Genomic DNA, 5,980 nt, shown 5'->3' on the forward strand with positions numbered 1-5,980 from the left:
TGAACAGGTCAAAGTATAGTGGGTTAAAGAAATTTCAAACCTCTTCACACAGTGGATGTAAAATACTGATTTAATTTTATCTAACTAATTATTAAGAAATCTTAAAGTATGGATGAAATAATACTTTCACGCTATCACAACATACTATATTATTAGAAGTTTTTGCACAATGACCAGTTTCTAATTGTATAGCATTATTTAATATAGCGAGAGTACCCTGTATTCATAGAATTTTTTTATTTATTATAACACCCCGTATTTTAGTGTATTTTTATTGAAGGAATTATTTTTATGGATTCAAAATTTTATTCTCTTATTTTAAAATTATTGAATTTTTAATTGGGTTATTTTTATGATTTTTAGTTTACGAAAATAATTTTCGAAGTGCTTTCTTTAAATTAATTATTGTTATGTGTTTAAATTTCTTCTCGAATTAAATTAACTTATTATTGGGTTTAATTATTTAATTTCATGTTAATCACTGTGTTTGAAATATTTTATTTCACTAGCTGTTTTAAAATCGTTTTCGTTGGATCATTTTCGTGACCCAAGTTATGAGGATTGGACCTCATTTCCTTTCCTTCTATTTTTCTTTTCCTTTTCTTTTTCTTTTTCTTTTCTTCTTTTCTTTTTTTTTTTTTCTTTTCTTTTTCTCCTCCTGGTTTTCCTTCTCGCGCGCGAGTTCTTCTCTCTCTCTCTCTCGCCATGCGTTGGTCTCTTCCCCAGCTCGCCGCCGTGCGCCGGCGGTGGTCGACACCGCCCGGCTCCACCGCTTCCCCAGCCACCGGAGACGCCACCCCTCCATTTCCAGCTCCATTCGCATCGCCATTAGCCACCACGAGCCCATTGAAGCCGCGGCATTCTTTCCGCCGTTGCACCACCATTGGCCACCATCTTCACACCACTTCATTCTCGACCTCTTAGCAACCCATTGGACCCAACCCCACCTCCGATCTGTCACCGGTGAAGCACATCCAACTCCATTTTCGTTTTGGGTATTTTTGGCCTTAAAACACCCCTTGCGCCGCCACCCACGGCCAACCACCACCACCACTAGTTTCACTGACCTCCCTAGGCCCTACCCTATCAATCTTGGGTCTTCGTTTGCCTTCGTTTGAAAGTTGGTATTTGTGACCCACGGCCACAGTGTATTTTACACTGTGGTGTTGCTCAGACGTCGCCTTTTTCAACTTCGTGATCCTTCGGAAATTGCTATATAGCGCTGTAAGTATTTCTCCAAAGAACTTTCGTAATTTAAATGTATTTTTGCACTAATCCATTTTACTGTATTTTTTGGCATGCCAGACTGAGTCCGAGGAGTTCGGGAGTCGGATGGATTTGTGAATGGAGATGTTTGGTTGGTTTGGTTGAATTGGTTTGGTTGTTGATGGGTTGTTTTGATTGGATCTGTTGGGATTGATTTTGATGGATGTTAGATCAGTGTTGGTGCATGTTCATACCATTATTTCATGCATGATCATGTTTGTAAAGAAAATTGGGTTTTCGTGCATTGCATTCATGCTCATGTGTGATTTGAAAGGCTGTGATTTTATGTGATATTATTTTTGGGTGCGTGTGTATCACGACCCCAAGTCGAGATGGGGCATTAACTCGGTGGAGCTCCTCTGGTTACTCGGGAGCGGAATATACTGAGTAATGTCCCCTGGGTTGTCGCTGGGCGACAATGGGATCGGACGAGATGGTCTCGTACCGACTCCGTGGTCCTTCTGCTGGCGAGGACTAGAGGATGTCTGGCCACGTACGCGCTGGGCGCGGAACTGGGCATCGCTTGTTGCGTAGTGTGGGTGCTTGGCCATGTACGCGCCGGGCGCGGAACTGAGCATCGCTGCGAAACCAGGACGTGCGGATGGTCCATAGGGGAGGCCATGGTGCGTATGGAAATAATACATGGTGCATATGGAATTAATGCACTATTTTCTGGGAAAATAGTGCGAGTTTGATTTTTGGGTAAATCATTTTCTGGGAAAATGTTTTACGGATATTTTGGGCCAAAATGAGATTTTGGCGTGTGTTGAAATAATTATTTTCAGGGAAAATAATGTGTTGAGTAAAATGCATATTTTTCATGTGCATGCATGTTAGTTGCATTTAATGCATTTTATATTACGTTGTTATTTTGGGTCATACTTACCTGCGATACCATTTTGTGGTAACGCAGATTTTGATGTAGATGAGGAGGAGGAGGGCGAGCCTGAGGAGACGGCTCCGCCCGAGGAGTGATCTGGGATCACTCGTTTGTTTATTTGAAAACTATTGTAATATATTTTTATGGATGACTGTATAACTGCTATTTAAATTTTTACTGATGTTTGATTGTAAATAAATTCTGGTACTTAGTTGACTATCCGCTGCGTTATTTTATTTGTACACTGTTGCATGTACACACACTGGCACTTCGTTGGGATGTGTGACCGTATTGTCACCATCCCGGTGTCTCGATCCCTGTGTATTTATATAAGGAGAATTGGGGGCACCACATTTATTATTATTATTTTTTATGTGGGAACATCTTCAAGCCACTTGGGAGACTCATCTATACAGAGTAAACTTCAGTCCTGTAGACTATACCTTATGAAGTTTTTCTATACGGAATTAGTTAAATCGTTGACTTTTCATCAGGGTGTGGCTCCAAAGGAAGGGAATAATACCACAAAACCAAAACCTTCATCACTTGGACCAACTCCTTGGAGTTTATTCATAGAAAAATTATATTCTCACACGTGTGTACGACATATCTAATAAATTGTTTACAGAACATAATTTCATTTGAAATATAAATTTTAAAATTTAAATCTTATAAATCGATTCTTACTATTTAAGTGATGTAGATGATGTGTTCTATACACACAGGCTTAAAAATAGAATTATCTCGTATGTATATTCTAACTACCTAATAATTACTCAATATTATTTATTTCGTTCTTGTCAACTTCTGAAAAAGGCTTTTACACGCTATCACATTATTTTTAACACATATATCATAACAATATTGGCCTTGATATATTAAGTGTTAAAATCTTCTTTACTAACTTTATAGGGGCCAATTTGTATTTAGAACTCACTAAAATATATATATTTTTTTCTTTTTTAATTATTTTTTGAGCTGATGAGCTGGTAATGAAGTCTTTTGACTTTAAAATTCGTTGACCCAAATGAAAAGTTGCTACTTTGAAACCGTCTCATATTTATCACCAATCATTAAAAGTTTATATATATATATATATATATTAGTCATTAAAAGTTGCTAATCACTCCTTTTGACCAAAGTAACACTTGTAAATTTCTATTATTCATGGCCTCCTTTGTCAATTTTATAAATATAAATAGTTTAGTGACGGTAATGAATTATTTTTTATATGCCTATTGGCAATTAAAAAAATATATAGACACTACTCTTGCAATTTCTAATCCAATCTAACAGGGGTGGCTTTTAAATATATTAGAAACAAAAATTGTCTCTCTCACTCTCCTGAAAAAAATCTCTCTCCCTCCACCTCCCCTTGCACATTTGGCAATTTATTGCCGAGGAAGGAGGAGAGTCTTGGCCCTTTCTCTCCACTATTTATCTTCTTTAATCATTTTGGCTCTGTTTGTATAGTAAAAATATTTTATCTAATTTTATTTTAATTCATCTTATTATTATAATTTTTTTAAATTTTTACATAAAATATAATAAATAATTCAACTTTTTCAAATATCAAAACAATAATAATATTAAAAAATAATATTCTAACAATATTTCATTTAACTTTTAACTTTTAACTTTTAATTTTTATATAAAATCATCTCATCTCACCTCATTAGTATTCTTTCATATGGTTTATTAACATGATTAAAAAAGAGGAAGGTAGTCCATAATTTTTTTAATAAACTCTCTTATAATGGAGAATTGCCGTGACAACATATATGAACTCCTTACCAGTTAAAAAAAAAAAAAAAAAAAAAAGGGTTGTAAAAGATCTTAAATGGATGCCTAGACGGTTACAATTATTAAATAAATCCAAAAATCAAGGCATCATAAAAGAACCGATTCAAGCTGTATTTAGATGTTGAATTAAATTGAACTAAATTGAGTTGAGATGATAAACTATTGTTAGAATATTATTTTTTAATATTATTATTATTTTGAAATTTGAAAAAATTGAATTGTTTATTATATTTTGTGTTGAGATTTGAAAAAATTATACTGATGAGTTGAAATAAGTTGAGATGAGTTTATGTATCAAACGAAGCCTCAAAGAAAATAAATAAAGGCCTTTACCGCAAACATGCTTTATTAACACTCAAAATATTGTTTAAGGACTCGTTTGGATAGTGAGATGAGATAATTTTAAAATAATTGAATAAAATATTATTTATTAATATTATTATTGTTTTAGAATTTGAAAACACTGAATTGTTTATTATATTTTATGTGAAAATTTAAAAAAATTGTAATTATAATGTGAGATGAAGTAAGATAGTTTTTGTATCCAAACGAGCCTTGTTTCTTAGTGTACTCCACATTTGAACTAAATCACTGATTAAAATGGAACCCAGCACCATTTTAAATCTCGAAAATCATCTATGATTGGATCTATATACTAAATCTTGCAGCAATTTCTCCTTCTATCGACCGAAAGTTCAGCTTTAATTTTGTTGCAAAGTCTAGTTTTGATAATATTTATACTTGAAAATGCTTATTCAATAGTTGCAGTAGAAAAAAGAAGAGTAAGAACGAGTACAACAACTCGAAAAATAAGTTGGTAGATATTTGATATTATAATACTTACCAACCATTGGCACAATTTAGAAATATTTGGCAATCCCTCCAAGTTTGAATGTTGACTACATATGCTCATAATGATGAAATTCTATGTTCAATTCTTCCATTTCAAGGTCAGTAAAATCTTGTAAATTATTATATATACAAAAATTTTATGTACAATCATTTTTATATATTATTTGTACACTCTATTAATGTGATTGATTGCATTACTTTTTTTAATATAAAATAATTATTTTAATCAATCACATTAGTGGAGTACGTAAGAAGTACACAAAAATGAATATATGTAGAATAACTCGGAATCATTTCTAATTAATCTAAACAATGTGTTTTGTAAGCCTTTAGGTTTTCTTTTACTATTTTTCCTTTTAGTAATACTAGATACAATCTCAAATAGACAGAGTATGCAACAAGTATGTGCAATTTAAGGATTGTTACAGCTATGGGTGTAATCCGGTCGGTCCGGTCCGGTCCAATCGGTCCGGCCTAATTTTTTTTTTCTTTTAAATCAATTAATAAAAAAAATTTATTGAAAATACTAAATTAAATTAAGTAATTTATTAATGTGGATTATGTAACAAACTCAATAAAAAAATATTTTAGATAGTTAATGATAATAAATTAGATGAAAATTACATTATTAATTTATATAATTACTATATAATTAACTAACTGATATTATATATTAGTTAAATCATAAAATATTAACAAGTGTTAATAACATATTTAAAATTTTATATTGTTAATAGTGATAGGTTAGATGAAGATATATAAAAAATATTATTAAATTTATAGAATATTAACAAGTATTAATAACATATTTAAAATTTTATATTATTAATTGTACAATTATTATATAAATAATATATATAATATTTTTTTATTCAGTCGCTCCGGTCCGAGAAATCTCCACCGCGGGATCGGACCGAAGACCGAAATTTTCCTATTTATTGGACCGGACCAGACCATCATTTTTTTGGTCCGGTCCAGTCCAGTCGGTTTCTCCGGTCCGAACCGACCGGATTACACCCCTAGTTACAACAGTGAGAGAAATCATAATCTTTTTTGTTGGAAATTAGAGAGAATGATTATATGATATTTGCAGTCATAAAGTGTAAGCATCGAGCACTCATTTTGGAAAAGTTGAGTAAATATTAGATCCACATTAAAAAATTAGTTTTTTAATAGTGA

Source organism: Juglans microcarpa x Juglans regia, chromosome 8S (assembly GCF_004785595.1).
Source record: "Juglans microcarpa x Juglans regia isolate MS1-56 chromosome 8S, Jm3101_v1.0, whole genome shotgun sequence".
NCBI classification, from domain to species: domain Eukaryota; kingdom Viridiplantae; phylum Streptophyta; class Magnoliopsida; order Fagales; family Juglandaceae; genus Juglans; species Juglans microcarpa x Juglans regia.